Source organism: Lycorma delicatula, chromosome 7 (genome assembly GCF_047948215.1).
Source record: "Lycorma delicatula isolate Av1 chromosome 7, ASM4794821v1, whole genome shotgun sequence".
Classification (NCBI taxonomy): Eukaryota; Metazoa; Arthropoda; class Insecta; order Hemiptera; family Fulgoridae; genus Lycorma; species Lycorma delicatula.
Genome location: NC_134461.1, coordinates 1125885 through 1138282, shown reverse-complemented (window position 1 = coordinate 1138282; position 12398 = coordinate 1125885). Strand labels below are relative to the sequence as shown.

General features: G+C 30.9%; 1 long non-coding RNA gene across 4 annotated transcripts in view; it reads left to right on the top strand.

The window, feature by feature from the left end:
• Positions 1-12398, top strand: part of LOC142327679 (uncharacterized) — an 81830-nt gene that overhangs the window by 58643 nt on the left and 10789 nt on the right. For all 4 annotated transcript variants that reach the window (XR_012757057.1, XR_012757059.1, XR_012757056.1 and 1 more), the window contains one exon: positions 5571-5781. This is a non-coding gene — a long non-coding RNA (uncharacterized LOC142327679). The remainder of the gene's footprint in view (positions 1-5570; positions 5782-12398) is intronic.

Below are 12398 nucleotides of genomic sequence, written 5' to 3'. Positions count from 1 at the left end.
TTTTTTAATTCTACCGATCAAATTTTAGAAGAAAAAAATTTAAAAAAATTGCCCTTTAAGAAGTATGTTAAAATACCTTCTAACACATTTAATACAATTACAGTACAGTAAGCTTATAAAAGATGAACTTCTTGATTGTTAAATTTGTCTTGTGGTAGCTGCAATACGTATATATCCCTCAGGATTGTGGAATTTCCTATTTTCATAAAGCTGTACTTGGTTCATTTCTTTTTGAAAATATTTAATTCTTTTAATACTAGATATATGTTGTAAAACTACTTAGTACATTTAACAGGTTGACTGCAACACCCAAATCTGCAATGCTATAACATTTTCTTTTCTTTTCTGTGTATATGTTTTCTATACAAAATTTCATTCTATCATAAATTTTATAAAAAAGTTAATTATAATTAAAAAAAAGTGTTATTTTTAAAATAAAAAAGTGTAATTATAATAAAAGAAGCGAGACATAAAATTGATAACCTCAAAAAATGATAAATACAATGAATTAGGAATATTTTATGTCTTATAATTTACAATACACTGTTTTATTTACAAGAATGAAGTAAGGAAAAAAACTATTTCACTTCACATCTGAAATTATTTAGATTTATATGGTTTACAACACACGTGGAAAAAATTTGCATCCAATATTTCTATATACTCACCGTTTTATTTTACCTTGCAATAACAAATTCAAAAGGAATCTTATAATACAATATTTCTAATGAATGTAGCAGTTTCTAAAAATATTTAAGGGGGATCTATGTACATCTTTTTAAAACAATCTATTTACAATTTTATCTGATTATTTCAACGTAATAGTGTTGTAGAAAAAACACAGCCCACACACATATGCATAGTACATTCCTGATACTGGAATGTACTATGTTCTGGGCCTTAACTTGAGTTACATTTCTTTGCCACAAGTTAAAACGTTTTTTATAACATCATTTACATCTAGTCTCTTTACTGATTTATCAGCAGTACATTTTCTTCATGAATGTGGTCCAAATAATGATAATACTATTTATTCTTTAAATTTTGTTATTGTCTTTTTTATGACAATGTAATGAATACATAATGCTTTTACAGTACTGGTTGTGATTAAAAGATCAAAAACTATTTTCTAGTACTGCTTGACTGATCTTCTAAGTGGGCTACTGCATGACATCATTTGATCTGATAGGTCTGTAACATTTCTCTTTATTAAAATATATCACTGCTGCAAGCTTTGTAATTTGTTTTTGTCAAATTTGATTTGTGACCATTTTATCGGTTACGTGAGGAAATTTCTTGAACTGTATGATTACGAGGATATCTATTTTACCTTACCGCTTGAGAATTATAACATTGTTTTCATTTTTCTCTGCAACACAGTCATCCAATATCAATTTCCATTCAGTGACATCTGGTGGATTAGATTTTTTATTTATTCTTATCGTGTCAGCTAAATGTGTTCTACGATTTAATAGATGTTTAGCAAATTGAACACTTCAGTACCGATTGTTGGTATGTAGAACCATAACCAAGATAAGATTCCGCTAGTATTAGAATTACTTTTTCAAAACTGTCTTTGACATTTTTTTTTTACTTCAATATACTTTATATTGAAGTAAAATGAAGTAAATCCTTAACACAAAATTTAAAAACTTTTACGCTATAAATATAGCATTTGCTTTTTAAATATTATCTGAAGAAAATTCAACTTAAAAATAGTACCGTGCTTTCATTTATAAACACTGATTTCTAGAACTATATCATTCTATAATTTGCTAAAATAGCATCAATCACCTCTTGTACATTATAAAGCCTGTCATCAGCTCGAGCTGTTTTGCATAGTGGAGCATACCAAGTAGTATTTCACACCTATTCTTTCTCATTTACTTTCATGTAGGTGATTAATATAATTCACCATTGCTCCAATAATGAGATGATGAAGAAAAAGAATTTGAATCATCCATGTACATTATAACTGCTTAAAATTTTCATTTCATGAATATTTTTGTTAAATCATATTGTGTAATATTTATTTCACATTCTTTTCCTGCAAAATATATCTATAAAGCTTTCAAAAAATTATAGTGAAGAATAATTTAGTTAAATTACTATGCATCATAAAAATATACTTTCTTAAAAATTATAAAAAAATTGAAAAAATTACAGTTTGTTTAATAGAATAAAACTTAGTCATTAATCAGAAATATACCTTTAAAAACTCTATTTCGTCTTAAAAAAAGATCTGAATCTCTACTTGCTTTAATGTTGATTTTTGTATGAGCGCAAGACCATATAATTGTTTCAAAGAATCTATAGAATTACATACTTTTTATCCCTCCAACCATTCATAATGATGTACAATCATTAATGAGGTTTTTCATTTGACAACCTTGACAATCCTATAAATAAGTCATTATATATCATATTCTAGTCTACCGGTAAATGTGTTTTCTTCACTATTTTCAGATGTTAATTTTAAAATTGTTTAATACAGATGTAAGTTTACATATGTTTTGTGGCTAAACTAATTACAAAAAAAGTTAGTTTAAAACCCAAAAAAGAAACGAAGATTGATAAAAATACATTTCCTGTTGAAGCAAAACTTTATTAAAATTTATTTGAAATATTGCCAGGCTCGATGTTGGAGTGGTAGATTCTCAGCCTTTAATCTGGAGGGTCTGGGTTCAAATTTCAGTCAGGCATAATATTTTTCATACGCTACAAAATCCAATTTACACCTCTCATGTACAATTTCAAGCTTATGTGGTGAGTTAGTCAAGCAAAAAAAAAAAAATTAATATACAAGAATAATATTATTTTAGATTTTTTAAGAAGCATATTCATTTTTTTTAAATTGCCTAATATGGATATGTAAACAGTTCGAGTAGTTGGACCTCATGAAAATCGGCATCCCACTGTTTGAATGATCATGATTTGCTCTATGACAGTATGATGTTTTTTTCGTGCACTAGAAACAACAGTTTGAAATCACTATTGGACTGAGACATCAAAATGGGCCTCATAGCCAGCTGCAAATATTACTTAAGATCCAGAATCAAATCTCAAAGCAGTCAAGCTGTTAAATGTGTTTTTACATTGTTCCTGAAAGTCAAAAGGTTTGAGTTTCTCTATTGTATAATTTTGTGAATAAAGACCATTAATTAAACTATTTCAATTATAAAAATTAAAAACTTAATTTTTGGATATTATTTGTTTAAAAAGATAATTTCGATTTTATGAAATGAAGTTTTGTCAATAGGAATTCTAATCTGCCATTGACTCGTTGGACAGATGTCCGTGTTTGAAATAAAGACTTCTCGTAGATGTCTGGTTTTGAAAGAAACAGGAACATAAATTGTTAAAAATCACACCTTTCTGTCTTTTTCTGAAAGAAAACAATAAAACCCCAGAAAATAGTCCGAAAAATACTATAGCCTTTGATATTCAGCTACTTTTTAAAGATCAAAATTGTTAATTTATTTTTATTACAGTAATAATAGAAATATTTAAATGAATTAATATTTTTTTAATTTAATTCATAAAAAATAAATCAGAAATTGACGTCAAACTATTTTTATTATTTAGAAAAAAGAAAAATTGAAATTGAAATTTTTTAATAATGAACGGGTATTTTATGTTTTTTTCTTAGACAACTGTATATTTCTTACAAGTTAACAAATCTCGAGGTGTATAAAAATTAGGTATTCGTAAAATAAGAAAGTAATAAATCACATTGATTTTGTACCAGGTAAACGTTATTCTGTAATATTTAATATAATCATGCTTATATTGGGTGAGCATTTAAAAATTATTTTAAGAAAATTTAACATTTAATTTCATATGAAACGTGAATTAAATTTAGAAAAAAAGCTATTAATAAATATTAATTGTACAAATAAATGAGAATGACAGATTTATGAGGATCTAATCCTGAGAAATTTATTTAACATATCAATACATGCTATTAGTTAATTATTAGTTTGTATAGCACTATTATGTGGGCATCATACTGGATTTTTTTTTAAGTAAAAGATTTGCTATTTTGCAGGTGTTAATATATGTATCTACAGGATTGAAATTTGTGTTGCATTCTCTACTTTAGAAAATCTTGCAATGTGTGTGTATATAAAATATATATATATATATATACGAGGTGCGACAATAAAGTAATGAGACTGGTGTGAAAAAAAATGTTGCTTACCGTTTTAGTCATGTTTAGTGTTGTCTCCTTCAAAGTAGTTCCCCTCTGATTGCACACACTTATTCCAGCGCTTCTGCCATTGATGGTAACATTTCTGGAACTCATCTTCTGTAATATCCTCCAAGACCCTCGTCACAGCTTTTTGGACATCTTATGTTGTTTGAAAATGGTGTCCCTTGACCGCCATTTTGACTCTTGGAAATAGAAAAAAGTCGCACGGAGCGATATCTGGTGAATAAGGTGGCTGTGGTAGTACTGAAATTTGTATAAGGTTAAAAATTGTTGTACTGACAGAGCAGTATGGAATGGTGCATTATCGTGATGCAGAATACAATTATCAGCAATGTTGGCACGGACACGAAGAACTCGTTTATGAAGTCTTTATAAAATTTCTTTTTAGAAATATCGGTTAACTGTTTGTCCAGGAGGCACCCACTCTTTATGAACAATTCCCTTGGAATCGAAGAAGCACACAAGCATGCATTTCACTTTTGACTTTGACATGCGAGCTTTTTTTGGTCTCTGTAATCCCTTTGAGCACCATTGCGAACTTTGTCGTTTTGTCTCGATCATATTGAAAAAACCAACCTCCATCACCAGTGATAACACGGCTCAACAAATCTGGATCGATTTCCGTTTGCTCTAACAGATCGGCTGCCACATTTTTCCGTGTTTCTCGCTGTTGTGTGAGAATTTTGGGGACCATTTTTACACAAATCTTTCTCATACCAAGATCTTCAGTTAATATTAGACGAACCGTTTCTCGATCGATGTTGAGTTCTTCTGCGATCATTTTCACGGATAATCTTCGATCAGTTCGTACGATTTCACGCACCCCGGTCAAGTTGACATCTGTCCGTGAGGTTGATGGTCGTCCACTGCGGTCTTCATCTTCAACATTCGTTCTGCCTTCACTAAACATTTTATGCCGCCGAAAAACTTGAGCTCTTGACATAACCTCCTCTCCAAAAGCCTTCTGAAGCTTACCGTAAGTTGTCGCGTTTTCATCCAATTTAACGCAAAAAGAAATGGCATACCGTTGCCATTACAACGTTACAATATTTTGCGGTTTCATTTCTGTGACGAGAGACAAACACATGCTCACTTATTACAGCACAACTCATGACTGAGCAGTTGCATCAATGAACCGCTTGGACTAGAAGTAGCTTATAGACCAAGGGCAAAGATGGTGTGCCTACGCAAGCTGCAGAGTTGCCACATCTTGCAAAGAAAAATCAGGCTCATTACTTTATTGTCGCACCTCGTATATATAACCTCATACATTCCCATATCTGTTATAGTTTGTAAGTTTATGCTTTGTGCAAAAACTTTGGTTTACTTTATGATGAATACATTTATTGCATTTCAGGTTTTAAGTGTCTTCGTAGAAACTAGAAATTGTTCATTGCACAATACAGCATATTATAGGCTTTGTAAATAAAAATCCAACAACTTGTTTAATTTTGCCATTAAAAACTAAAATTAATATTTGCTAAATCATACAGATCTGACACATCATGTGAATCCATGTGATCAATTATGAATGTGTTAATGCAAAATTTAATCATATAGTAAAGCAGGTCAGTTTAAATGGATACTCTATAACAATTAATCAATTATCTAGCAGATTGTGCTCTGATATGCACATTCTATAAACAGTAATTCTTGATTTTTTTATAAAAACATCAATAATTTTGTTTATTAATATTTAAAAATTAAAATAAACTCAGAAAATATAATAGAATGGCAATGCTATATGAGTTTTATAATTATTATAGCATTTCAAGCTAATTCTGAATTATTTCAAAATTTTTGCAAGACAATATATACTGTCAGTATATTTCAAATGATAAAAAAGATTGCTAATCAATTTTTATATATTCCAATAAAAAAATTTATTAATTGATGGCCATATAATAATATTTCACCTATAATATTTTTATTTGTACATGAAAAACATTTTTGTTAATACGAAAATATAATTTAAATCTTATTTTATAGATTTGTTAATTTTTTAATATGTATTATTATTATATTATTTAACTGTAAGTAAAAAGAAGTCAATACATGTTATTTTGTTGATATGCAAACATTGTTGTAATTGTATAATAATACTTATTAGTTAGAAATATATTACTGCTAAACCTGTATACATTTATAATGTATACAAAAATACAAATTATCATGTGTGTGCTATATAAGTTTATATATATTAATATTATAGAATTAGAAAGAAATAATAGTTATCGTAGTAAAACCTTAGTATGATTAAAATGAAAAATTTTCAAAAAGTAACGTAGAGTGTCACTTAGATAATGTTAAAATACAAGAAAATTCTTGTATTTTATCACTTTCCAGACATAATAACCCTTACTGCATAACTTTTTTATTTGTGATGAAAAAACTTATATTACACGCAGAATGCATCCTAAATAATAGAAAAATTGTTTAACAAATGTTTCCCCACGTTGCTTTACTTCCATGTCCCAAAAATTGGTTTGGATCTAAGCGGGACATGTATCACAAAAGAGGAGACAGTATGATGTTTGATCCAGTCTCACATCTCTTGGTGGTGCTATAGCAGCTGGACCTTTTTGTTGTTTAGTCGTATCTGTTCTTCAACTTCATTTCGTGTCTGACCTTTTGATGGAGTGATGGGTTCCCCGTACTTGCATAAGGCTACTCCGATTTCTGTGAGAAACTGAGCAAGCCTTAATTTAGTTTTTTCACCTCCTTCCGAACAACCCCTTTTATACAGCAACCAGGAATTTACAATTACCAAGCCTAGTAAACGGTAAAACAAACTAACATACCATGTTTTGCTTCTTAAACTATTCCTATACCTATCGTGCTGTTTGATAAGTCAACTTCTCCCATATGTTTATTGTATATAGTAACTATTTGGGGACATTCGACATTAATTGTTTTGCGTTCTTTTCTATCATACTTTTTTACTGATGTTTTAGGTTCTTCTACAAATTTTGAGGCCAAGATAACAGTTCTGTTATCTTTTCCTACTGCTGATATCTCTACTACTTCAATTGAAGTAGTGCACTTTTCAGAGTACCCACAAGGCATTTTGCTCATATACTTTTCATTACAAAGTTTAATGCCGAGAAATCGATTTCTGCAAAAGGTACTCGGACCATGAATCTGCCTCTTTTCCAGTTCCACAAGAAGAGGAAGAGTTATGTAATAATTATCAAAATATAGCTTATAGTGATAGTTCTCGAAATCATTCGAGAATCTTACAATTATATTTGCACTCGGTCCTAAGTCTCATTCTACTTTGTTTGCAAAGCCCCTTATTCCAGCAAGAATGAATATTTTGTATCCCCATCTATGTGGCTTTGCAGGCATAAACTGTTTTAGAAAACAGTTTTCAGTTCATCATCACTATTTAATGATATTGCCAAAGGTATGTTTACCATGGCAGTAATGTCATCTGGCAGAAATTTAATATTTTATAACAAAGCTGTTCAAGAAATATAATAAATGAAATTTATAAAATTCAAAAAGCAAAGATTATGAATAAATTTCAGAATGACAGCAGAAAACATGCTGTAAATGTAAATATAAATGCATACAGTTTTGTAAGCGATCAAACATAACCTCAACTAAAATTCAAGTATGTACTACACAGTGGATCTTATGAGATACAAATACTTTTTCAGAAAATATTTGGTGATAAACTAAAATAATTATGAAAACAAATGGTTCACATTAATTTTAAGAACATATCAAATATTACCTATATTTTTTAATATGTTGGCTGGCCTAGTGTATAGGAAGTAGTTCTGGTGCCACAGTGCACAAGGGAAAACCTGTCTGTCAGACCATAACAAATTATAACTGTTTTTAATTTTTAAAGCATGTTTTTATATGTATATATAGTGAAAATTTAATACTAACCTCAAATAAAAAAAAGTGAGTGCACTAGTGCTACTCCTCGCCTCATAATGATGCACATATCATTTATGTGTTGTCAGTATCATTGGCGGCATTACTCTCCCAATTAATATCTTCTAATTAAATTAAATTCATTGTTAATGTGTTAATGTTAATGTACATATACGTTTTCTAAGTAATCAAAAATAATAAAATTACAGTACAAAATTAGCACTAGTCCTTTTATTCCAAAATCTGATTTTACTGTCAGTGATGTTTAGTAAAGTACGGTAAGCACATAAACTTTTTACATTCATTATTACACATTGTAGATATAAGTTTTACATTTGTGCTATAGTTCATCCACAAACATTTGCAGTATCTACATACCAATGCGCATATCGTCATTAAATTTTCCAATTTTGTTGATTTCTTACTGAAATGGCTTCTAACATATGCTTCTTGACACATCCTGTTCATTTGGAATATTTTGTTCAGCAACGGCTTTCCATATTTATCTTAGTCGACTATGTTGAGCATCTGTAAAACTAGCTGCTCCCTGATTGTCATAATCTGAATTTTACTGTTACGAAAATGGTTATAAATAAATGGTTAGAAAAAGGTTCTCCTTGATCTCATACTAATTCAGTAGCCATTGGCAGATGTCAAGAGACAAGCATCATTTCTTTGGTTCCTTGAGAGAAGGAGCAGAACCCAACAAGTTGACACTTAGCTGTACCCAAGCTCATCATGATTGATTTTTTTGCATACTGCCATAATGATCTCAAGTTAAGCAGCAATTTCATCAATGATGAAGCAATTGTCAGTCATCAAATGGTAACAAATTGCAACAATGTTCTCGTTTGTCAGACACCTTCTTGATGATGGCACTCATTTTCAATCTTCTCTCATCTTTCAGAGAATGTTTTATCCCATAAAAAACACATAGTTTCTGACTATGTGTAATTAAGTGTTATTTTTTACTCAAATTGGAAGTATGTGTGATTATTGAGGATTAAAAAAAGTAATTTCACTGTTATCATTAATAAAAATTAAAAGTTTTTAAGGTTTTCTTTAAAGTTTATTTTCAAATCAGGTCACACTTTTTTATCATATTTAGATATTTATCATTCAGATTACTGATACTCTACCGCAAAATGTTATACTCATATGTATGAATTGCTATTTTTGTGAATTGTTAATTTTTTATTGTAATTCAAATTAGAGAATATTTACTAATCTGATATTTTATAATTAAAGGAACAAGTGACAATTTGAAAAAATAAAAATAAATTAACAAAATATTATTTTAAATGTTAATGCAACAGTTATATCTTTTTTTATTTTTTCATTATCTCAACTTTTATAGATATGGTCTATTTCACCTTGTTCATGTAGTTAATTTTTAAATGCATTGTGTTTCTTTTTCCTGAACTGTTAATAAAGTCTAGGAATCACGATCAAGACTATTAAGTTTATATCTTTCTAAATTTTTCAGTCGTGAATTTCAATCTACTAAGGAATGAATATTGAATTAATAAAGATTTTGACAAATTTAAACAAAAATTTATTTTGGAAATAAATAAAGTACCAATTTAATACTTATTTTAAAATGTTAATATATTTGTAATTTATTAGAAATATATATTTCATATTTAAATATGGTACTTATGAAGTATATTATTTAATTCTGGCACTGTATGTTATTGGATATAATTAATATATATACATACAGACTGCCATATTTAAAACCAGCTCAAAATTGATATATAAAACCTGCAAAAATGTTAGTGGATGTTTAATTGAGCATATAAGTGTGTGTATATGCAATTCTTTATGTATATTTAGTTATATCTAAACATCAGGTACAATGATTCAATAAATTTTCTTGAAGCAATACAAAAAGATTACATTATATCAACTATAATAATAATTTCCATCAATTGTTCTTAATTTAAAAATATAATTTCATATATGTATATTTTCTTACCTTAAAAAGATAATTTCCTATATATATATATATATATATATATATTCTTAACTAAATATTTGAAAATTTCTACATCAGTAATTAAGAAAGAACTGAAAAATATAAAACTTCTGGATTAAAAACTATAGTGTATGTAAAATCTAAAGTCCGGTCCTCCCTACAAGCTGCCTCTACTTGCCTCCTATAACTCACCATGTGGAACATGTGGTACTACTGATTGCCACAAAAGTAAGACCTCCAAAATGATAGACTTGTATTTATTATTAATTTTATTTTTTTATTGTTTATTCTACTATATTCATTTATTTTTTCCATTATTTATTTATTTAAATTTGTCATTTAATTATTTATTTCATTTGTTATTTACTTATTCTACTGTATTTATTTATTTGAGCTGCTATTTATAGATTATTTTGTATGAAATCATTACATGTTTTACGTTTATAAAATATAGTACAAATTAATGTTTTAATTAAATTAATTTTACGTTTATTATAGTTCGAAATTAATATTTCTGTGGTGTTCATAAATTATTTATTTATTTATATATTTTTTTGTATAATTTAATATTTTTATTTTGCATTTTGTAGGCGTACAAAGTTCAAAAGAATATTAGTTATTGGTGCAAACGGTGCTATTTAGAAATAATTTTCGTAAAAACTACACCACGTCAAAGAAAATAACATTATAATCTATAATAAATAAACAACTCATTTCATATATGTTTGTATTCAGTCATCATTATTGCTTATTTATAGCAAAAACATATTTTAAAGTTCTTTTTTTTGTCATCTTTTATTTCCTCCCTTCCAGAGCCAGACCCGCAATTAAGCATAAACTCAGTTCCGGGGGGAGGGGTGCCCTCACCTTAAAACTACCTCGGAAAGACACAAGGCCCTGCCCAGGCAGCCAGGACTTGGTTTTTTTGATTGTCATGCCTCAAGTAGAGGAATCTTTCCCTCATGCCATAGGGCCAAGGACTCCCATCGGGATTGCGGTTTTGATGCCTTGCCTCTATTTGGGATTCCCCACCAGGACTACGGTCTAATTTTTACCCCTCAAGGGAGTCGCCGCCCAATATCATCGTAGGTAGGACCACCCCCGGGAGTGAGGCTTTCCCTCAAAGAAACCATGACGTTCCTATGAAGTAATATTCCCATCAAATAATAGTTTGTCTGCCAGAATGAGGGGCAGTGCCAACGTGACCACCTGTGTGTAAGCCGGCTGCATTGATAAGAATCAATAGTGACCAACTCACCTATTGTTTTGCGAACCTCTCGAATAAACTCGTCCTGCGACGTGAGGGTATCCACGTCCTTTACCAGGACGTGGATCCTCCTACCACGTCTACCAGCTTGGACCATGGTATCACCCACTACCTTTTCGGTGATTTCCTTACTCAGTTGATCTGATGCACCACTATCCGCCCAAACCCGGAGGTAAAGATTCTTCCCTTTGCTCTGCTGGACGGAAGGAACCTCAGTTTACACGGGTGAAACCGCCCCCTTCACCAAACTGAGAAGATCTGCGAAGGTCCACCCCTCTGCCTTAACCACAACGGTGGACCCGTAGGTCGCTTCTTGCCTGTAGGCATCGATGATGGCGCGACGCCTGTATCAAATGTACGAGAAGTTGCTTCCTTGCCCTTCTGCCTACATACTCCACAGGCTGTAGTAAAATTTGCCCAATCTGCCCTTGCAGACCACAAAAGCACACTTTTTGATCCTGTTATCCTCCAACACCCGCAGGATGGATTGCAGATAGAGGCCATCCCACGATCCCCTGCTGATGGAGTCAAAGACCAGAGCGTAATCGGTCTGACAGAGTGCCACCATGCTGCTTCTACCTTCCTCGGAAAGGTCCCGAGTAGTTGACTGCAAAAGGAAAATCTGAAGGTTTCAATTTACCAGTAGCAACCTAAGCCACGGAGCTTTCTAGTGTACTGTCATATGCTTGGAATGCTCAATTCCAGCTGCCATGTCAACAACCCAGGTGGATCCAACTCCTTTATCCAATCCGTCAGTGTCCTCCATAAGAGTGGAGGATTGAAAGATGGCTTCGGGAGAGTCCCTAAGGACCAGCTACTCAAGGTCAACATCAACAACTCTATCTTCGACCACCTGTCAAAGCTCCTCCAGTGACCAACTTGTGACACGTCCCAATCCCCCATCTGGAGTCTGAGATGGTGTGACGGAGATGACATAGCACATCTCAGTAGCCTTGTTCTGTATTTGGTCAAACCATTTTCCCCCCTGAGATCCATCTTCTAGTCGGCCCAGAATTTCTTCAAAAGACTGTAACATACAAACACTTCTGTCC